This window comes from Dromaius novaehollandiae, chromosome 6 (genome assembly GCF_036370855.1).
Source record: "Dromaius novaehollandiae isolate bDroNov1 chromosome 6, bDroNov1.hap1, whole genome shotgun sequence".
Classification (NCBI taxonomy): Eukaryota; Metazoa; Chordata; class Aves; order Casuariiformes; family Dromaiidae; genus Dromaius; species Dromaius novaehollandiae.
The window spans coordinates 8,402,558-8,426,085 of record NC_088103.1 but is presented as its reverse complement, the minus strand read 5'-3'; the positions used below and the strand labels follow the sequence as shown (position 1 = coordinate 8,426,085).

The following is a 23,528-nucleotide window of genomic DNA, read 5'->3' as shown; positions in this document are numbered from 1 at the left end:
GAAGCATGGACTCTTCCTGTCTTATCTCTGCTCAGCTGGAGACCAAAACTGGCTTGCATCATGGTTCAGTGCATCAGTGTGCTAGAAAATTATACAGTGTATTATGAATTCCTTGGTAGTGACATCAGGGAATATGTTGTTACTGCTCGCTCCTGTTCCTTGGTTTCACGTTCTGACTGACGTCATCTTAATGCTAGATCAGGACCCCAAATTATGCACTCCAGAGGAAATAGAAGGGAAACCACCTAGAGTGGTACTGCTAGGTAGCTCGTTATGCAAAGGGGCTCTTTGAATGATGCAGGGCTTGGGTTATGTGACCAAAAATCTCAGATGTTGGGGAAGTTAAAATCCATTTGTAGAAGGTTGTACAATCTTCTTGTACACAGGAAGGACTGTTCCTAATTTCAGTTTTTCCTCTAAAATAAGCTTTTTCCTCAGTAGGATAGAGTCTGTGGTTTAAAGGATCGGCTTCTGATGCTTGCTTAGAACTGGTGTAAGTTGAGGAATTATTTCGGAGGCTTCAGTGGAGATTTTCCACATGTGCACTGATACAACTGGAATAGATAATGAGTTGTTGGCAGAGACTAGTCTGGGTAGTATTCTGTTTGGGGTCAGATCATGACATTTAGATACATTTAGAAACACCAGCTCTGTTTTGTTATCCGTGGCAGTGTAAATTTCTAGTAGTATCTGAATGCTTTCTGCCTAAAAAGCAGCATGGTGGTGAAATAGGCATCAGGGTGTGTCTGGTACTTTCGCTTCGGGCACAAAACTGTGTTTGGACATGTCTATGTGTTTTGGAGAGTGGGCAGAGAGAGGAAAGGCAGGTTGGAGAAAAAATCCTTTAAGTAATTCCTGAGAGGGAGAGTGGAGTTTTTGCAATGCGTAAATTTGCTCCAGATCTTTTAGTGCCATTACAATGGAAAAAATATCAGATTCTTTTTATGCAGTGATTTAAAAATAAAAATAATCCTTAACTATGCCTCAGTTTTGGAGAGCTGTTTTGGATCTGAGACTACTATATTGGCTATAAATGCATGTCAGGTCCAAGCTTATTTCTTTATTTTTGTTTTTTTAAAATCATACCTTAATTAATGTTTTTTTAAAACACAGAATAAGGTGTGTCACCAAGCTTAAACCTTAGTTGTCAGAATAGTTCTCCAGGAGAACTTCTTCACAGCTGGCAGGCTACAGAAGATCTCTGGACTAACTTTTGGTGAAGTACTGCAAAGGACACTAACAGTTCTTGTTAGAACCAGATGCAGTGGCATAATATTTACGTCAGTTTACTGACTTCAACAAAAAGCAATTATAGCAATAAGGACTTGCAGACAGGGCCTTAGGAAGTAGCATGTTGCAAAGCTGTACCATATGTTATCCTTAATTTCATGTAGTCATTGTGAATTTTGGACTATTCGTAGTTGAGGCTTGAGAACTGCTTGAGACTACAGAAAATCCTGCAGTGGTATTCTTTCTAAGGCAAAACAAGTCCTTTCAGGATATATTGTCAGATAATAGAGACATTTACAGAAGTAATTGTATATTTCATTCATTTAAATTAAATTAAAAAAATGCATCTAAGTTAAGAGGTTGAAACAAAAATTCTGGATTTTCCCTAGTGGGAATACTCTTTGCTCTTGGCTATATTCCATTCCTTCCACCTGCTTTCAGAGATGTCTCATATAGGAATATTTCTGAAACAGTGCTGTTAGGCCAGATCTGTTGTTAGATCCAGCTTTCCCTGGTTAGAGCAAAGGTTTCTTGCCTGTTTGGTTTTTCCCTTTTGGTTTCAGTTTTTTTATTCTTTCTAAAGACAGTGGCAGGACACATGCCAATGGAAAATGTAGCTCGTGAGGCTGTTCCCTCTCTCCCTCTACCTATCGACATACCTTTTCACATCTTAAACCTGAGCCTATTGGAGGGAAGATGTTACAAGTGCCGAGTTAATTGTCATTCCTATGTTGGAAGAGAATCTGAATCATAGAGAGTAACCTGTGTGGAGTCTCTTCATTATCTAGGGAGGTCATCTGAGGGGAGAGAATTTGGAGGGTGTTTTATAGAGGGTCCGTGCCTGCAAGCATACAACCGGGATTATGTTTTAAACTTTAGATGTATTAAATGAATTGCCGGTTTTGTACTTTGTGACTTTGTTACAAATCATGAGCTTCTTTCAGCGTCACCTGGATATATTGTATATTGTTGTGTTGTTCATTGTCAGACAGTTGTGTGATGAAAGATGATGTTGTGTTATCTTTTTCATAAGGTTAGTTTAAGATTACTAACAGAGCCTTTTCTCTGAATTCCCTTACTCTGGATTTGTATCTCAATATTTCGGTCACTTAAGTTATTTTACATCAAATCTTCGCATAGAGTAGGGATACATCAATGTTTTCTAAAGAACACAGCTAGGAGGAAGCTTAGTGCGGTGTAATTTAAAGTAACCTGTGAGACCTGAAGCTCTGGACTTTTAGGGTAACTCCTCCCCCTACCCGCCCCCCAACACATGCACACTTTGGGACTTATGAATGTATAGATCCTTTCAAGACTCTTTCCCCCTGCCAATTCCAGCAGTTTTCTCCATGCACTAGTAATCTCAGCCTTAATCAGCTGTCTCATGTTTTTATGAAGCAGCTGATTTTATTTGATGTTCTTCACAAATACCTGTTCTACTGCACTTTTAGAGCAGAGATCACGTCATTAATTGATTAAGGGTTAATCAGTTGGAGTCTGTCCCTCATCTCTGCAATTTTTAAGCTTTTCAGAATTTTTCCAAATAACAGCCTTTTGGATATATTTCTTACATGTATAATCTAGTTGAAAGGAGATGATTTGACTTTATTTTTTTACCAAAAAAAAAAAGCTTTCTCCAAGCCCTTGAATTTGAATAGTACTTTAAAGCGTCAAGACTTGCTTGGTCTGTTTCTGCAGAGTTTTTTGTGTTCAAAATAATCCTGGTAAAACCATCTTATCTACTAAAGAAAATATATGGGTGCTTAGTGTTATTCTTGGCCTTTCACATGAGGGGAAAAAAACTGAGACAGAATGGTGGAAAACTCATGCATGCTCAACATCTTGCGTGTGGCTCATCAACTTTGACTCTGGTTTCTTCAGACTTGGCTTGCTCCAAGTCTTTTTTTTTTTTTTTTTTTTTTTTTTTTTTAACAGATTTGTTTGGCATCTCTGTTCATATTGATGTGCTTTTCAGTACGCAGGCTGCATAGGCTGTAGAGAACATCTGTACTCATCTCCTTCAGGGTTGTTTTGATATTCCGGTTAAAGAGTACAAATGGCATATTTGGGGTTACTGTAGTATCCTCCTTTGTAGAATATTTTTTCTTCTTAAGAAGTGCTAGCCAGTCTTTCCTACACATGTAGGAAAATTACGGTGGCGTGTGCGCGATCTGTGAAGCTGTTTGGCATGATGCAGTGATACTCCTTATGAGAGTAGAAGTGATGGCTAGTAACTGTCCATGCTTAATAGCTAATAAGGGTCAAAAACAGAGTTGTGGGTGGTTTTTTGTTTTTGTTTTCCATAGTCATTGGGCGCGTATATGAAGGCAAATGCTGAAAACATTTCAGAGTAGGCCGCTTGTTTGTGCCTCTGTGGGCTTGGAGTTTTTTTGGTTTGGCTTTCTTGGATTTGTCTCTTGCTTTTCCTTACAATCAGAGCTTTGTAATAAGACTTACAGTGCCGCCACAGCAACAAAACAACATTTGGATGTTTTGGAGTTATTCTTGGAAATGCATCCTTTGTGTTTGCTTCAAGGGTGAGGAGTGGCAAGCACTCAGCGTCTCTGAAAACCAAATCAGGCTTTTTTGGATGTCCTTGTGAATGACTGTGTTGTTCCAGTGTCTTATAATAAATTGAGTGAATTTAGTCATTGAAAATAGGGTACCTGTAAATGCCTGCCTTGAAAATAGGACCTTGTAGGACAGCCTATCATTGTTGCATTGAGTTCCATGTCAAAATTTCTTCATATGCAGGGGAAATCACCTCTCTCTTAACCTGGTGCTTGTCCACCCTCAATTACTTTTCATCCTGTTGAGTAAAATTGCCCATATTTGAAAGAAGAATGGAGTCTCTTCCTCCCTTCTTCCCCCCGTGCCCCCCCCCCAAAAAAATAAAATGTTTCCGCAAGTCCAGTGAAGAATCTACGCAGAGAAAAGAGACCCAAATTAAAGCCTTCCTGTGGCGAGGGGGAAGTCTGACATGTAGCTAGTCTGTTTGGTCTGCTGACTGGGAAACACGCTGAGTAGCTAACCACTTAGCACGCATGTAATTCAAAAGCAGTTGTGGAACATGCTGCCTTTTCCATTTGGCAGTGATGTGGCATGGGAAGGGGGTCAGAGAGTCTAAGGCTTTAAGAGGGATAAAGGGAGCAAATCTCATGGGGCTGGTGTGAGGTGGGAGGAGAAATGGGAGGACTAGTGATACAGTACACAGTCTGTAGGAAAGGGGGCTTGTTTCTGTGTTTCTTTTGGAACAGCTTACCATGAACCACCAAACTCGCTGTGAGATCAAGTAGCAAACCAAATTCCATCCAAGTTCTCATACTTTTTTTTGGTGTGTGTGTTGGGGGGGGGGGCGGCGGCAGCATACTGCAGTTCACAAAGGTCATTTTTGATGATGATCTCAGCTGAGCTGATATTGCGTAGGTGTCAATGAGGTTATGATTTGTAAAACGTTAGTGTGAAGAAAAAACCTGCAGCTTCTCTGATGAGAAAGCAGTGTGTTTGAAGAACTGCAAGTTAGGGGGGAAAATGATGTTTTAATAAGAAAATTAGTGAAACTTTGAACAGAGACCTCTACAATGCTATGTAATGAGTCAATTTATAAATAAGGTGAGAATTTAAGAGTCTGGGTATGGTTTGATTTTTCCATCCTATCCATATCCTTGTCATATCTTCTAGTATTTGAATTGGCTAGAAACCTCTAAACAGTATAAAATATGCTGCCTAAAGAACTGAACTTCTGAACTAAGGCCAGGAAAGGATTTGGCTGTAAGGTCCCAAAAGGGACTGAACCAAATGAGCTCTCTCAAAAAGAGCAGAATTAGTATTCAGTCAAAACAGACATGCAGCTGGAGAGGGGTGTATTAGTGACATATCATCAAACCTGGTAAACCCAAAGGTTTCCTCTTTCCTTTTTCTTCCCCACTACCAACTTCTCTTCTTCCATTTTCTTTCATTTTCATGATTGTTCTAGTCCCGATGCTTAACTCTTCATTTCAGTTCAAGAGGCTCTTTGTAAAGGTTTTGATTTGCTTTCATCTTATTTGCCAGTTGATTTCTATAATGTTAAGGCAAATTATTTTAAATAGTGTAGGATACAGACTCTTTTATGTGAGTGGCCTTTACCATGTTATTTTAAAAAAAGTTAAGGTTTTATGGACTTGTAACAGTTTGCAGAACTAGGCTCCTAGTAAATACAAAAATACATATATGGATAAAAAAAATAAGTTGTTTGACTGGTGTAATACTGCATATTGTTTACAGGCTGTTTCATACAAAGAAGAAAGTGAAAAACTTAAAATCTCAGCCTCCAGGCTTGCCTGCCCTTGAAAAGACACACAAAGTTGCAGCATGTTCAGTTGCAGATAGAGTTTTATTTTGTTAATAAACTAAATGTATCCAGAACTCTTGTTTAAAAAACAAACAAACAAACAAAAAAAAACCACAAAAAAACCCAGACTACCAAGATATTCATAAACACTTGCCAGGAAACCATTTATAGCGTATTTTTCTTTCTATTGTGCTTTCTGCAAATATTTTGATTATTGCAGTGCCTGGATACTGGTTTTATAAATGTAAATTTCATGCATTAATTAGCCAACATTAAAGATTTCTCCCAAAACACACAGATTAAGCATTACAATGTGCTTTTCTAATTACATTTAAAAAAAAAAAGAGTCAAGCTGTAAAAATGCCTGGAGTCTGTTCTGTGCGTACACACTCATGCAGCTCTCATTAATGTCAGTGAAAGTTAAATGCAGAGGGAAAGGAAATTAGACCTGGGATAAATGTTAGTAAAATGTGTGTAGGTGTTTGAACATATCTATATTGGTTAGTGGAGAAATGCTTTAAGAATAGACTCTGGTCTAGATTCAAGCCACAAAAATGTTTCTCACATCTCACCATGAGTGGGTTTCATTCTGCTTCACTTAAGGCATATTTATTGGCATCTGAGTTAGTCACTTTGGCTTGCTGTTATTATTAGTGGAGAGAAATAAGTGCTTTTACTTGGTGATTTTTCTTAATTCTAAGGTGTATGTGTCTGTAGAATACTTTACCAGAATCAAGAATCTGAAACTACTTGTTCCTCTGTCTTGACTATCATGTGAACCTTTATAACAAACTCTGATAAAGACCGATCCATGTTTCTTACCATTATCCCTAGACTCCTGGAGATCAGCTGTACTGTGCTAGCCTTGTTTCCAGCTCTGAGTGCAGCAGAACTTGAGATTGCAGGTTATTTCCCTATTGAGCAGACCTTGTTAAATATTACCAATTGGACTTTGAAGAAAACTAATTGAGTAGCTGTGACCTAGCTTGACAGGGACTTTATCTGCTGCTTGAACATCTCGATGCTACAGGGAGAAAAATAATTAATTGCAAGGCCATTGACTGACTTATCATGAATGGAATGGTTTGTTTGTGTTTTTGCCTAAATACTGGTATAGTTCTGGAGTGAAGTAGTTGTGGTATTGCTGCACTTGAACTAAACACTCTCCGGAGTCTAATGTGGGAGTGATCTCAGGTCTATATGTAGCAGTATTATCTAGGTTTTGCTTATCCAGTGGTCAAAGTATCCCTTACTCTCACTGTCTCAGGTACTGAAAAAGGTAGCTGTATACAGTTTGATCACATTTGCAGCTTTGAGCAAAGGAACTTGTTCTCTTGTTAGTCAAATGTGTTACTGACTGCTTGAATTGTGACCAGATTTGCCTGAATATTGTTCAAAGTCTGCCTGTTAAATTTGTGCTCAGATAGGCTAAATGCTGACTGTGCATTTCAATGAGGGAAAGAACTCATCTAATTACATTTAGAAGCTACAACTTCAGGGGTAAAGTGGTGCTTTATCTCTGTTTTCAGTGCGATCTGGGAACCTACACTCATTGCTGGGTTGTGCTGATGTTGTAATCTCATGAATGCGATGGGGCGGGGACTGTCTGAATATTTTCTGTAATATCTGTTCCGGTGGGGCTTCTGAATTCGCGCTAGATTGTCTGTAATAATAAGTAATAAAGCTCATTAGAGAGGATTAGGTTTGCAAATCCAGAATCGGAGATATTTTCTATCAGGGTAAGACTTGCTGCAGACCCTCTAATCTGAGGGGGCTGACAAAAGTCTCAGAAGGAGCCTGTAAAGGATTGAGACCAGGAACAAAGACTTTGGTTATTTGAAGAACAAGAAATATTCCTCACTGGACTAGTATTTGAATTGAAAAGTATTTGAAAAGAATTTGCAAAGCAGAAAAAATGATGAGCTCAGACTGAAGGTTATGAAAGGTAGATTTTTACAAAGAATCCCAAATACTACCTTTCTTCCTCAGGCACGCCCCCCCTCCCCCCCTCCCCCCCCCTCCCTCCAGAAGATGACACACAAAACTCTTCAACAAACAAATACTGTACAAATCTCCACAAGTTAAAGAAGATGCATGAAGTGCAAAGAACTATCTGAAATACTTTGCAACATATTTTTTATTACTGCTACCAAAAGGATAAGCAAAGAGAGAATTAGGTGAACATCAGTAAATGAGTGGAAGGAAGAGGCTATCAATGCAAGGTTTGAGGACTGTTATTTTTTTTAAGTTTAACACAGCTACCATCTATAAGGCTTCTGCAGCAATGGTGGTATTAGCATGGAAGAGAGGGCAGTACGAGTATAAGAGAGGTATATGAAACTTGGGACTGGTGAGTTTAATTTTAGGGAAGGTAAGGAAACTTTCAGCAGGACAGAAGGCAACAGAGAGTCTGTGTTCCTGCAAGAAAGTCTACGTAAGTGAAGGCTGAGACTAACAGTTGAGTGTGTTTAAGTTTTGCTGCTTCACAAACGAAGCAGGAAAACCAGCAAAATGGATTCACTCATGTTTGTGGGAGGGGAGAAGAAAGGAAACATTTGCTTACACATAGGTCCAAAACAAGATGGAAAAACTAATAGGTAAAACAGTTTTTGCTCTCTACCAGGGAAGACATCTTGAAAGATATTGTTGAGACCAGAACTTTTTGCCCTCTTGCTACATCAAAAAACCTGTCAAATAGTCTTAGAAAAATAGAACAGAAATTAGTTTGTGTTCACTATCTGATGCAAGATGCTGTGTTTGTTAATACTGTCAGTTAGGCTTTGTTCAGTGCTTGTGTATCCCTCCAAAAAACTTCAGTTATGTTGTGATGGAAATCTAGCAAATGAGAATATCTGATTAAGCTTTGATTTGGGGACAAGAGCAACAGCAAAGAGAATGATGTATGTCTTAATTTATTCTATGAAGAACCACTGAGCTACAGTGAAACAAAAAGGGAGAAACTCTGAAACAGAAATTGCAGTCTAACAAAGAAGTTACCATGCTAGAAGAGATTGCAGATACTTTCAGGTGAAGAAACCTATTCAGTAGAGAAAGAAGGTGGTCAAAAATTACTTGGCTTGGTAAATTATCTGAGTGGCACATGCCTACTATAGGTTTAAGTCCTGCTGCATGAATGTCTGTAAACATGGGATATAGATCCTGGCAGAGTTTTCTAAGAAACCAGGAATCTCCATTAAAGAAACCTCAGTCCTTGAGGGTCAGTATCAGTAAAAGAAAAAGCTTAGGGCACAAAAAAGTGCTCAAAGCACAGTTTTCCAGATGCTGGTGCATATTCAAGAAAAGTCTTGTGTATACTTCATATCTCGTTAGGGATCTAGTATTGGCCTCTGCCAGAGGGCAGGGTTAGATGGACTGTTGATCTGGGTTGGCTCTGCCTTCTTCCAAGCAGAGTATTAGTATGGCCTGAATTAATGCAGTTACCACCCACAGTAATACTTGTCTCAATCAGTGACATCGAGAGCAACAGAGACAGAGTTCAACTTTGCTAGCTAGTTCAGTTCTTGTATTAGATCTAAATATTTTAAGTGCTGCATTATGAATTATGAGTAGTGGCTGTAGTTTGCCTATGTGAGGATGTGAAGAATAGTACCTGGAAATCTGTCTTCCTTCCAGATGGTACTGGAATGCTATGAAATTTTAATGGTATAAAATTTGACTTTCTGCCAATACTATTTCGAGTTTGTAAGAGGTTGGCCTGTCCATTGACAAGCCAGGCAGGTCTGGGGCCTGGTTTGGTGTAGGAGGTAAGGAGGCAGTAGATGAGTCTAATAATTAGCTTCAGTGAAGAGAAGTTCTCAATTGCACTATTAGATTTTTGACATGCAGGGACTGAAAAGCTTCACTAGGCAGTTTTACTGTTTAATTAAATAAAGCTATGCCCGCTCCCCCTCAAAGTGTAATTGTTAGTCCTTTTCTATCTTGGAAAAACAAATCAGAGCAGCTTACAATAGAGTGTGTTATTTCAGGAAGTTATACTCAGGATCTTCTGTTAAATAAATTGATAAGGAAAAAGAAAAACAACATTCTGTAAGGACTATGACCTCCCTTCCTCGCCGCCGTAGTTCTTATGGTTGTTTTGAGCTGCATTTTAATCAGAGTCAGAAGATGCAGAATAAAGGAAGATTAAAATATAGTGTGATAGAACAGTGTGAATTTCACACACATTAAATGGAGCTGGCACAAAATCTGGATATTGCTACTTTGATGTTAAATCATTTTGAAAGCTTACATGTATATAATAGTGTGTAACTCTGTGTTGGCCCTTGCTGAGATGCAAATACAGCCCTATAAGCTGCTGCTGCCCTCTACATTCTCTGCCTTTCACATATAGAATGGGATTAGTGACCTGTTAAACTGCTGCCTTTCAAATTTATTTTATTCTTTGGTGTTGGCATGTCAATGTTGCATGCCGATGTGTTAAATGGTAACGGACACACTTTTTATTGTTTCCCTGAAAATCATTAACATTTAATCTAACTGAAAGTAGATATAGAATCAACATTTATTTGCCATGGCCAGTTTAAATTGTCTGTAGCCCCATTTTTGTTAACAAGAAACTAAAACTATATATATATATATGAAATAGCGACGTTCACTGATGGCAAGATCGTCCATGATCTTCAACTTGGATATTGTTATTTATGAAGCAGAGCAACCCATCAAATCATATTTTTGCTCTAGTTTAAAGTGCAGTTAAGTAGTGCAGTAAATATTAAATCCATTGATGTATGCTTTACATTTTTATCCTGTGCAAAGTGAACCATGCGCAATTAGGTTTGTTTGAATTAAAGTCTAAGAGTTATGGTGCTCATTTAAATGTAGTACTGTCTATTAGAAAAAAATCAGAGAGAATCTAATATTTTCTCATTCTTTGTGTAGTTAATTTAATGCCTAATAAAATTATATGTTCTTCTAATTTTCACAAATAGCAATTTATGACTTTAGGCTCTTTGCTTGTTCAGTGAGTTGAGGCAAGCCTTGAAATAGATTCTGAAAGTGAAATACGAGGTCTTCTATAATTTTAAAATGCTTTAATGCACGATTTTATTTGTTTATTTTGTAAGCGATGGCTTTGATTTGCTGAGGCAGCTTTCTGTGAACTAATTCAGTTGAACAGCTTGCTGTGATTTGGGGAGCATTGATTTTTAGGGGGGGTAAAACGTCTGTGGGGGTCTGAAAGCATTCAGAACACTCCTCAAATTTTCACTCTGTATTTTCCTACTCTTTGTTATGGAGAAGTGGGAAAAATGTCAGGATTGTAATGCCTTACTTCAGAGTGAAACCAAAACACACAAACCTGAGTCACCTGTCCTAAATTTGTTACATAGGGTCTGACAGAGTGACTGACTGATGTTCAGTCTGCATAGGCATCACCAACCCCCCTCCCAAAACAGCACAGCTGAAATGGCAACTCTTTATTTAGCTAAATGGAAACTCTGTGGAAAGCACACTCTCCAGAACTCCATGCCTTTCATATCTGCTAGATAAACATTTGCAGTAATGTTGGGGTAATCATCTTCTGCATTTATGTGCTGAAGGTGTAAGTAGATGCTGCAACTATGCTTGGGGGCAGATGGGGAGAGGGAAAGCACTCTGTAAAGGGAAGTGCATAGGGTTGCAGTTCTTCATAATCCCTGATAAATCTGCATCTGTTAATTTCAAAACACTGATACCAGCCTACAAGTTAATCTGGGCAGGCATTCTACACCCAGCGTGTTTACGCAGGTTATGTTTTGCTTTGTTTAAAGGGATTCAGAATCCTGCCGGCTGGACAGAGAAAGAAATTGATCATGACTTTGTAATGTAACGGTTGAGTTCTGGGATGGGCTGAAACCTCAGTTCATCCTGCTCTAAATCATTGAATTCCAAAACAAGCCACTACTTAGGTGATGGCTTTGTCTCATAAGTAAATGCCATGAGCATTATGCAGTAGAGCCAAACACGTGGTGGATAAGCAGTCAGATTGGCTTAGGTAAGGGGGTGGAAGGGGGAAGGAGGAGAAGTAGATACGGCAATGCTCTTTCTGCCCCTTTTCCTCCCCTCATGGATTGGTCACAAATGCTGTTTCCTCCTTGGTCTTTAGTAGTCACCTGTTAAACTGGGAAGGCCAGAGGGACTGAGGAATGCCCATGCTATTTACACCAAATTTAGGAACAATTTTAAGTGGAGTAACATTCTGCTTACTTGGATTTTCCTCTCCTAAATGCTATTTTTAATCCTCTTGCCTACTGTTTTAACACTTTCCCCCCCACACCCTTTTTTTTCTTCCCTCCTTCTGAGAATGGGATTGAGGAGTATTTGGCAAAAATGTAGTAAGTGCCTCTTTTTGACTTCCCTCTTCAGACCTCAGAAACTTTCCTGAAAACTGTTAGTCAAGAGCGAGTTTGTCCCTAATTAGAAAGAAACAGCTTCACACAGTTCTGTGCTCATCTGTTCCACACGTTTCATTTACTTTTTATGTTGCAGAAACAAAAGGACTTCTTTCGCTAAAATAAACCAACAGAATAGTTTGCCATAAATATAAAGAGCATTTAAAGTTATTCTTTTAAAGTTACGCAGCAAAAGAGAGATGAATCTATTTAATCTTTCTGCAATTAAAAATGAATGTTAAATTAATTAGGAACATTTCTCAAATGAATTACTGTGAAATTGAAATAATGATCTGTATTAAAGTATTCCTTTTTAAATGTATGTCTCTGATTACTTAATGTATTTTAATAGACTGATTTTTTTTAAAAAAAAGGCAAGCACATAATTTCTAGAAGAATTGAAATATTAGGTTAACAAATATTCCTGTGTGTGTGGTGTTTATTTTTTATTTTTTTAATTCTGCTGTCTTCATTATCCATATGCACTTGAAGCAAATTAGGGTTGGAGCTCCCAACAGTGACCTTGTGCAGTATTTCCCAGGAAGGATATCTTGGACTTGAACAATAGAATAGAATAAATGTGTGCTGAATTTAGATCTAAGATTATGATTTAGTCCCTGATTCTGCCAGGTATTTACCCAAGTGCCCAACTTTAGGTATGTAATTTCCAATATAGGAAAACATTTTAGTGTTTTAAGTGCTCTATTGAATAGGGATGAACTTGCATACAGTTTTCTTTGCTGTGCTCATGATCCTATTAACTTCAGTGTGGTGTACTTAAAAGTTAAGAATAAGGAATTCCTTGTGTAAGGAATGCTTTCTTGCCTGAAAGACACAGCTGTTTCTTATCCTTCCTCTTGACTTCAGTAGGATTGTTTGTATTGCTGACCTGTCTGGAAGGGCTGCTTGTGGTGATTGTGGCCGAAGTTCTGTTGATTTTTGACAAGAGCAAAACTGGATTGAAAGAGTCTGGATTGTATCCTGTCTGTTCTGCTGCATGTGCATAACATCAGTCCCCTGTTAACTGAATAGTTTAGCTTGTGTGCTATGCCACAGGCTAAAAGATGAAAATGAGTGATCATGAGACTCCTGTGTGACTTCTCATTTCCCCACTACAGAATATCTACTTACTTATGCAGTGCATTGTGAATTATTTGCCTCTGTTTCCATCACTGTGTTTTGGTCACCTCTTGAAGGCCATGTATTTAACAGGAGGAGGCAACTATTATATTCGTTCCACAAGCATGGTAGGATGATGCATGCTAAAAGGAAGTAGTCTGTGAAATGGGCAGATGATTTCACTGCCCAATGCTGCAAGTGTTTTGGTATCCATTAAGTTCTACTCACGTGGAAAAAATGCATTAACAGGAATGAATCTCTCTTCTAAATGCTTTGTTAAGAAAACATATGACAAAAATAATATGACTAATATAATAATTGGGAACTTTCTGCAGGCATTCCAGAAGATGAGAAATATGTCCATTTAATGTATCACAGTCTTTAAAGAGTACAAAATATTGTTTGAAGCAGCAATACTGTTCCACTGAACCTTTTGTCCAAGTTTGTTTTTTAATTTATGGAAGAATGCATTGTAGTTGCTCACCCCAAAGCTCTCTTGGTCCAGCTTGTCTCTTTGAGTGGCCCATAGCAGGTGTTCAGAGAAATGAGACGGAGAGAGGTCAGCTGAAGAGCGGTAGGCTGTGCATGGTTTCTGGCCGTTAATAGCCGCAGGACTTTGGCTATCATGATTAAGAGCTCTGGATAGATGTCTCTAGTGTCTCATTCATTCTGAACCCATTTACGCTTCTGGCCTTCTCGATATCCTGTGACAAAGACTTTTATGACTTTAATTGTATGGTATGAAAAAGTATTTCATTTTAGTCTTGCTCCCCAGTAATTACGGTGGGTGTTTCATAGCTGTTGTATTTTGAAGAAATAATGAGTTATCACTTCCTGTTCACCTTCTGTCCATCGACATAGTTTTGTTGACCTTTATGGTATTCCTCATTGTCTTCCTTCAAGCTGCCGAGTAACAATTTATGTAGTTGCTCTTGAAATAGCAATTGTTCCAAATGTGTGGTCATCCCTATTTGTCTTCTCTACCTTTTCTTGTACTTACTGCAATCTTTATGTTAAGAAGGCTAGCAAATAGCAATACAGACTTCATATCTCTTACTGCAGTGCCAAAAGGGACTTTTGAAACCTTTTGAAAGGTTTCCTGACTGGAATTGGGTCACCTTTTTTTAGGCAAAGTGTAAGCTGGTTGCAAAAGGAGTTTTCAGTTTTCCCAAAGCAACTTTTAAATTTGGATCAATATTACTGCGTGGTTTCAGCTGGCAAAAGTGTTTCCTAGGCTAAACTAAATCCAGTTTTGTTGTAAGTGTTTGTTTTTTCCTTTGTTTGTGAACCAAACTAGGGTGGAAAGGAGGAATCATTAATTCATAAAGCGCTATCCATTATTGAGGAAGAATAGATTTGTGTGAATTCTTTTGGGGAGTGCCTCCCCTTTGCTATTGTTTGGGGCTGGATTTCCAAAAGTTTTTGTCAAATAGAAATGGGGCCAGATTTTCTGCATTGGAGGGAATGTCTGAACTCATGCATAATTACTAGCATGCCTTCTGTGATGTGTGGGAGCAAAAAGCAGTGGAGTTGACTTCCAAATTTTGGTGGTATTTGGAAAGTCCTTCTGACCAGAACAGGATATTTAAGAAAATTGTCCCCCCCCCCCCCCCACTTTCATTCTAAAGAATGTCAATATCTGTTTTGGAAGGCAATTTACAGTTGGGAGACACTGCATATATGAAAAGCGCCACATAAAGACAGTCTGTATTTAGTTGTTCTGTTTCTTTGAACAATGTGAATTCTTTCTAGGAATTTTGATGGTTGCCAAAGCTCAGGTTGGCAATAACAGCTGCAGGTGGGATTCGACAAAGTGTGTGAATGGCATAGGCCAGGTCAGGACACCTTCAGAATGTCACACACCTGTTTGCAACATTGCTATTCACAGCAGCAATGAGTTTGTCACAGGAATGCTCGTATTTTCCACAATGATGCCTGTAACATGATACCTCAAGAGCATCATCCCAATAGTCAACATTAATTTATCCTAGGAAAAATCCTACTGAGATTAATCTAACCCATTCAATTTCCATGACGTTTTTAATCGAATTTTTAACCCAATCCAAAAATTATTGATGATTTAGGGTTTATGTTTTGCAAATTCTAGGATCAATTTTTTAGGTGATAATCCCATTTGATTTCCAATAATCTCATGTTGAGGCACGTAATGCAGTGTAATAAATGCATGTAGGAAAGTGGCGTGAGACAGCTATATTTCTGTGGTTATATATGATATGCTCTTAGAGTACCGTCTTTAAAATGTGAAGTCTTTGATGTTGAACAGCTCCAGTAAAAACAGTTTGCAGATCAGAAATTAGATTTTCTAGAAAATAGCCACATAAAAGCTTAAATCAGCCTTTCTCCCCAAAAGGGAGAAAAAGGACAATTTCTCCCCCCCCCCGACCATATTGTAAATCAAACAGTAAGTCACAAAGAACCTAATTATCAGCAGTATATGTGAGACATGGACCGTAGGCTCAATTTCCATAATTTCCAGACAGTATTAGCCATGTAATGTAGCAGTGGAACCCAGGGACTATTTAAAGGGACTGCGTTAGAATATGCAGCAGTGACTCAACACGGTGTGCCAGCCATCCCTTACTCTTCTGCATTTCTGGAGATCATCTTTGGCACAAAGAATTGCTGTCCTCACATCACAGCAGTTAGTTGCATAGTTATATTCCTTTACCAAACTGTTCTGAAGAGTTTCTAAATTTAATTTGCTCATTAAACACCGATGTCAGGAGCTCCTGCTTTCTCAGATACTGTGGCATTCCTTATACCTTCATGTGAACAAGAACCAGCTTTTCCATTCCCCTGCGTGTCAGTTAATCTCCAAACCACTGGTCTGTGCCTTCAGCTTTCCCTCAGTTTCCCATGTATCTACCATCCTTACCCTCCCTCCTCCTCTTGGGACCCCAGATGGATGAACAGATGGGTCATGAGTCTTGTATCATTTCATATATTGCCACCTCCTCATGCCCTGCAGACTTCTGTGTGTGGAGTTAGGGTTCAGGTACGTGAGGCTTGAGTCACAGTGGCAGCAGTTTCCAGCCCTGCTTCTATGCAGCCTCTTGTGAGAGCTTAGGTAACATTTACCTAGTGACTCTCATAAGAACCTGCATGTAAGCAATGTTTGGGGGAGGGGGTTCTCTCTTATTGACACCAGCTAGCACAGGTTTACTACTTTGCAAACTGCAATTTCAGAATCCTCTCTAGATGAGATCTTTCTTATATTGCCAGTACGTGACAATTGTCTGCCATTGAAAACCCCATGTTCACCTTCTCTCTGTGGAATCAGCCAGTTTCATAAATGCAGTAGCAGTGTAGGATCCATGTGCAACTTAGTTTAAAAGAAAACCATAAAATGAAGCTTTCAAAAATTTCAGAGTGGGCACAGAGATAACATCACACTACCCAGTGGAGTTGGACCAGAAAACAAGGCAAAACATTTTCTCCCCCTCTCTCACTCCCCTGCCCAGTGATCTTCCTCTAAACCTTATAAAATCAAAATTAAAAGGGGGAGAGGGGAGAGATTTTTGCTCACTAACTTTCTTTATTACCTACGGAAAGAAGTAGCATTAAAAAAAAAAGAAAAGACGAATTTGGTCGTATTGTGTAGTGCTGTTCAGTGTCTCAGAAGCAGTCCATGGCCACTGGCAGGCTTGCCCAGCCACACGTGCTGTTTCTGGGCAAGTGGGTGGCCATGCAAATTGTTTGAGAAGCTACATGTGACCTGTAGGTTTTGTTGTCAGAATTTTAAACCCTTAATACAGATATCAGCCTTTCTGTTTTTTAACAGTTTAGCCCTAGCTGCTGCACATGGTGTACACTTAATTCAGGTGAAAAAGGTTCCTCAGGCCACAGTGCAGTGTCAATGGGATCTTTCTAAGCCTCACTGTTTAGATTGAAAGGATTCTGAGGTTTCGTAACCTTGTATTGCTATAATTTTACTAACAGCTGCTGTAATCTTTCATTCTAATGACACACAATCAATTTTTGCTCTAATACAGAAGTACAGAATTAGCAAGGTGTAAATGCCTGTTATTTATAAAGCAGCTTCATGTCATATTACCCTTACACGCTTTCTTGCTCATTTAACACACTTTTTCACCTCGCTGACTGCTGACCCCTCAACATTTGGTCATCCTGCTCTCCTCTTTTGCTAGCTGGTGATTCTGGAAAGAGGAGAAATTCAAGAACTATGTCTCTTCTTTTTAGTTCTCTTGAAGTTTATGTCTTCTGGCTTCAGCTAGCATTTCTGTCCTGATGGTCAATATACTTCTTCCTTTGGCATCTACCTCTGAAATTTTTTCCCATCTCTAACAGATTCTAATAATATTTAATTAATGCCTGATGGGCATTCTCCAAAATTCTGAACTTGTCTTCCCTTTTAATTTATGACCTTTTTTCTTCTCTATCTGCTTCAATTATTCTGGTATCTTGGTTCTCAAAACAGTTTCTGTGAGTGTTTGAGGTGGCCACTAACCAATGTGGTGTAGGATTCGATCTTGATAGGAAAGTTTGAAATTCTAAACTTACATATTTTTCTTCAGTTCCAACCTCTAATAATTTGTGGCCCAGGGACTTTCTAGGCCAGAGGTGCAAATTGATACTTAGTCCTATATGGATTTTTTTTATTGCATAACTTTGACCAATTGCTTTTTAAATGTGCATAAATCACCTAGTATCAAGAGGCAAGGAGTTCGATGGGTTAACTCTGTGTGATATGAAAAAGTATTTCCTTTTGTTTCTTTTGAAACTGTGCTTTCATTGGAAGCCTTTTAATTCTTGTACTAGAAGAAACAGTGATCAGTCATTCCCTCTTATTCTCCATGCTACTTATCATTTCATAAGTGTAATTAAAGAGAGAGAATTGTAGGTTTGAAATTTTTAGTTTGAATATTGTCGATAGTTAATTTCCAAAAGTTAACTTTTGTATTGTGTGAAATCTAAGTATTACCCATGCTTCAAAGAAAGCAACTTTTATATATCTCAAAATACGAAATGTGCTGCTATGTCTTGTGCTGCTTCAGAAAACAGCATTCGGTATTTTGATAAAATTCTGAAAGCAAACTTCGCGAGCAATTTAAAACTATCATGCAATTCATGAGTCACAGGTGTCCATTGCTCTTTCCTGACTTAGAGTAACCTTAATATAGGAATTTCCAGCCTGTTTAATATTATTCTCTGTGAGGATTATACTTTTTCCAAACTTGAGATAAAATGGGAAGACTTCCTTTAGATGACAGTTTTGGCCTATCAAAATATTGACATGTAAGAATAATTTTCTATTATGTAAGCCCTTTGCCAAGTGAGCTGCACAGCATATTCTCACTTCAAAATTTGCATTCTCTTCTTCAGTTACTACGCTCAGGGGTGATGTTTGTGCTTTCTAAGTTGCTTGTAAGTAACTGCACTATTCCAATTACCAGATCTTTGTCATGTATTCAGATCCAAGAGAGAAAAAGGGTGTTGGAGGAACAAAAGGGTGAGGAGAGAAAATGATGACTGCAAGCTAACTAGTTCACAGTGGTGTTTTAAGAATCTTTAATTGTTTTGTTTGTTTTTTTCATTGCTTATTCAGTAAAGAAGAAATAGAGGAGATCAAATGATACCCATGAAAAGAGATTACGTTTTTCTGTTACAGCTTTGTGTCTCCTCTCCGTAATGTACGTTATTTATGGCTCTGTTCTCGCTTCTTTTTGCAGGTTTCTGACGTGTTTTAACTTTGTATTCAGTTTCTCCTGTAAATTTTCTGTATCTTTCCTAGCAAAATAGTATGGAAAGAAAGAAAAGGATTTGATGGTTTTTCAAAATCGTAAAACCTTTAGAATCCAAAGGGGATACCAAGTGATCTGAACAATGTTTTGATCTTAAAGAAAAAAATGCTCCATTTCTCTAAATTTATTTCAGCATTTCCTTTGTTTTTTTCAAAGCATGAATTATATTTAAGTATTACTGATACCAATATACAGTGCGTATAGCAAAAGGCATTGTCATGTGACCTGTTGCATACACCCACATGTGTTTCTCTACACCTTTTCTCAAAGGTAACCCGATGACAGCAAGGAGGGGACATTTCTAGTAGGAGAGAATTGTCTGAGCAGATCGTTGAGACCTAATGTCAGCTTTGAGGAGGAATTTGTTGAGAGAGATAAACGGACAATCTGTTGGGAAATACCTGTGAGCTTGGGCTGGGGAAGGCCTATATAAAGACTAACAGTGGGGAAGAGAGCAGGAAGATGCATGAGTTAAATATGAACTGTTTTGATAAGTAAATGTGCCAGACCCTGAGATGATGTTTCATGCACCACCTGAGTGTTCCTGCGTTTAGCAGAGGCACTGGTGGTGATAATATGGTGCAGTTCATAGCAGACAGTGGAAAAAATGCCCTGAGGTGGGTGATGAGTGCACAGGTGATCAATGTAGGAACTACAGTCAATAGAGTATTCATAAACTTGAATGGAATAATTTGGCACAACCAGTTGGACACTCCTTACAATTGTTCAGCCATAGCTTGCTCTCTCTTTCTATTTATTTTTTTTAATTATTATTTATATTTATATCTTGGCTTATATATTCCATCTTCATAAGAGATCTTGCTCCTACTTGTAGCAAACAGCAGTTAGGAATTGGCATACTGCAAAGCCCTAATACAGAAAAGGAGTTTCTTTGAGTCTTCTAGATAAAAGCAGTCCTTTAACTGTCGTTTAAATGACCCATTTCCACTGCTTATGTATGTAGTTTCTGGCATCGCACATCAAAATAGGAATCTGCAGGTCCTCTGTGTAATAAACAATTGTGGGTCTCTTAAGATATGGTTCGATACCGAGTTTGGTACTTTCTTCTCTGTGAGGTAACTCTGTTCTTATAATGATGTTTCTGTAGCATTTTGCAATGGTTCTTGAAATTTATAGATTACATATACCAGATATTAAGGCTGTTATTTTGTTTTTTTGACTGAATAAAATGAGCTATATTAGCTCATTTAGAGCTCGTTAGTTGCAGAAACTTCCGTTCCATTACTGAACATTTAGTACTTGGAGCAGACTTCAGAAAATCATGAATGCTTTGTAATAACTCATATCTTGGTTGTATACAAGAGTTACAATTTTTGTATACTATCATGATTTTAAGTTCTGTATCTTTCAGGAAAAACACTAGCTATTGCAGTATTTATCAGAAAATTGTGGTGGCTGGGAGCAGTGGTGAAACCTTGCAATATGAGTGAAAGCAACTCCTGACAGCAAGTGGATAACCAGACCTGCTCTTAGCTCCGGTGAGATGCTGAGAATAGCTGTCAGTGCAGTCAAACTGAATTTTGTTCAAGACCAGCACAGAATTGAAATTCATGAGCAGTACCTGATTTTGCTGCTTTGAGATTCAAGCAGTAGCCATCAATGTCATACTGTTCTTTACTCTCTGCACGTGGAGACAATTGGTTGGCCCTCTGTGAATGTACAGTCATGAAGAATTAGGTATAACAACTTTAAATGTCTCTTTTTTTCTTCAGCGGACATGCCTCTAGTGTTTATGTGTTTGTTTTGGGGAAGGGCAAGGTACTCTGGAGATGGCTGTAGATGTTAGCATGTGTTTAGCGCCTTATCAGTCTGCTAAGTTTATCTACATTTTTGGTTGTTGCATTTGGGCATCATCTGCTTACATTTGTCTGGCTGTTCAAATCTTCATCTTTCTCTTAGGAGCCAACATAATCTGCAGTATCATTGTTCTAGTGTGTACTTGTGCCAAAGTATTCCTGTAGATTCCTAAGCAAAATTCGATTCATGTTGGACCCTCTGAGGCTCCATGTTCATACTTTGCCTTTTATCATTAGCCTTTGTAATAATTTGTTAGCTAGAGTTCACATTAAAATGGTCAGACCCAATTTGAATACAAATATGTAAGCAAAGTGCAGTATCTTGCTTCATGTTATTAAAATCTGATCTGATCCCGTCACCAACTATTTTAGTAATGTGTGATATACGTTGAGAAGAATTAATTCTTTATGAACTCTTTATTTTTTTTGTGCTCTACTGTAGCTGTACAGCACATTCTTCCTTAACTTCCCCCTTTCTCCTTTATTTTATTAGGAGAAAAGCTCCATAGTTGTCTTGCCATCATCTGATATTTGAAGTGCAGCTCTTCCTCCATCTAAGGACCTTCCAGAAAATCAAAGGAGCATTGAATAAGTGAAGTCGACAAATACAGTATGGTGAGTAAAAAAGTTATGTGACACTATAAATTGATTTATGTCCTGATGCTGCAGTACTTTACATACGTACTGTTCAATACTGAAAGGACAATTTTTATTTATTTATTTATTTATTTTTACAAAAATCTGGTGGTAAGATAATTTACTGTGTTGAAAAATTACTAGGAATAGCTTTGTTGCTATTGTTAATATCTCCCAAAAAATGTTTGTAGAAGGCAAAAGGCGTTGGCTGACCTAACAATATTGCCTTTTATAGCTGGCTGTCAGTGTGGTCCATATTTGCACAGGACAGCTGAATCTCCAATAAAGCCAAGTAGTAAAACTGCTTTTTTTGAGGCCATCTTTCTGTATTATCCTTTGCCATGAGTTGTTTCTCATAATGAAATTGATTAACTCGAGATCCTCAAGTCTAGTTAGAAGCTGAGGTAATTAAGTTAAATTATACGTTTCACTAATGAACTAACCTCTTGCCTGTTCTTTTAATAATAATGTCTTCTGTCACTGAGGGGCTCTCAGCTGCCAAACACTGCCCTTTGGGATTTGTTGACTGTAGTGCGCAAAATTATGCGCGTTAGAGAAATATTAGGAGAGCTGCTATACCTTGGGAGATGGAGTAATTTTCAGATTTACTCTTAAATTGCTTTGATTTCTATTGAATTAGTTTCTTTTCTTTTGTATTTTGCTTGGGCTATATGTAGCTTTAAAAGCATAAGCTTTAAAAGGAAAAACAATGGCAGGATAAAGCACTTTTTGTAACAAAGCAAGTCAGTCAGTAATGGTGAAAATCATTGTACTGGAACAGATCTTGAAGCTCTCTGTGACTGGGTTCTGTTTTGTACAGCAGCGAAGTGTGATAACCGGTTCCAGTGGCCTGCCCTGTTGCGGGAGGCGTGGGCTCGCTGTGTGTGTTGGCGTGTGGAGAGAATGCAGTAGAATGGTTCGTGTTATGCAGTGTCTAGGTGCTCTGAATCTGTCTCTCAAGATAGATACAGATGGAGACTCCTGTCTCCACTCTGAGGTCTTTATGAGCTAGAAATTGTACCATTTCTGCCCCCTTTGCAGAGTCTGTAAGTTGAGTTAGACTCCCTGCAGTTGTAAAATTGCAGATCGGGAAAGGTCTGTTGGCTATATTTACATAATCTTTCCTTTCCCTGCAGGGTTCTTTGTTACATGGTACCTTTTCTTCCTCTGTCTGCCTTCCAATCTTCAGAAAAATAGTCCTCTGCATTTCATCTGGGAGGATTTTTAATAAACTCTGTGGTGGAAGTGGAGTTGAACATGTTCGATTTGGTTTGGCAAATAATTTAGGGTTGTGTTGGTAGTGCTGTGTTTAGTTAAGGTTTGGGTGTACTGTGGGGTGACATGCCAGAATTACTCAGATTTGGAGCATTCGAGAAGTAAAAGGGAATAGACATGTTTTAATCAGTTGCTCTCTCCACTTAACAAGAGAATGGAAATGACTAAAAGTCAATTTAGTTGCACGGACCTCTCTTCTCTCTCCTTTTGCTGACACATAAAATACATTCTAGAGTTCATGGGCAGCAACTCAGTGGCTGTACTGGTTTCTGAAGAAGACAGAACATACAGCTTCCTGGGAGTTTTTGTTGCGCTAGGACAGGCAACAGTAACTGTCAAATGAGTGAGCTTCCTGATCATATCAGCTTTGCTTGAAACAGTTTTAAAGCTTAAGAAATCACAAACTGTAATCTGCAGGAAGTGCATGTTGGAGAAGTATAAATGAGGACAATGATGACTATTCCCAGACCACTGTTTTTTGTCAAATATCTAAACATACCTAAAGTATGGTACTAGTATAACTGGGGTTTCCCAGTTCCAGTGAAAAACATCCTTGTACCTGTGGTTGGGAACAGCTTGATGTCTATAACCTGGTTTTATGGAATACCAGGGAGCCTTTGTGGCTTTTGGATTTCAGTTTGGTTAGTTGTTTTTGTCAGAGTACTTCTGGAGACAAGACCAAGTATGGAGTTACAGGTCACATCTGCAGTAATAATATGAGACATCTTGGAAGCATTATTGAGCAAAGCGGACTTCCCGGTGAGAAGTCCTATATTGCTCTGGCTGTAAGCTGTACTGTCGGTGAGGAATCTGTACAGCACTTTCATCGTTTAAAAACACAGCATTTTCAACCATAACACGTACTAGGGCAGTATCTGGTATTTCTTGTCTTCAAAGTCCCATTCATTTTCTGCCAAGGAAAGGTAGGTGGTAAGCTTTTAATAGT

General features: G+C 38.4%; 1 protein-coding gene across 1 annotated transcript in view; it reads left to right on the top strand.

Annotated features, from left to right (window-relative positions):
- The window catches only part of LOC112981614 (protocadherin-15), a 1,192,166-nt gene that overhangs the window by 137,303 nt on the left and 1,031,335 nt on the right, over positions 1-23,528 (top strand). The window contains exon 4 of the mRNA XM_064513568.1: positions 21,165-21,286. The gene's annotated coding sequence lies outside the window, so the exon portion shown is untranslated. The remainder of the gene's footprint in view (positions 1-21,164; positions 21,287-23,528) is intronic.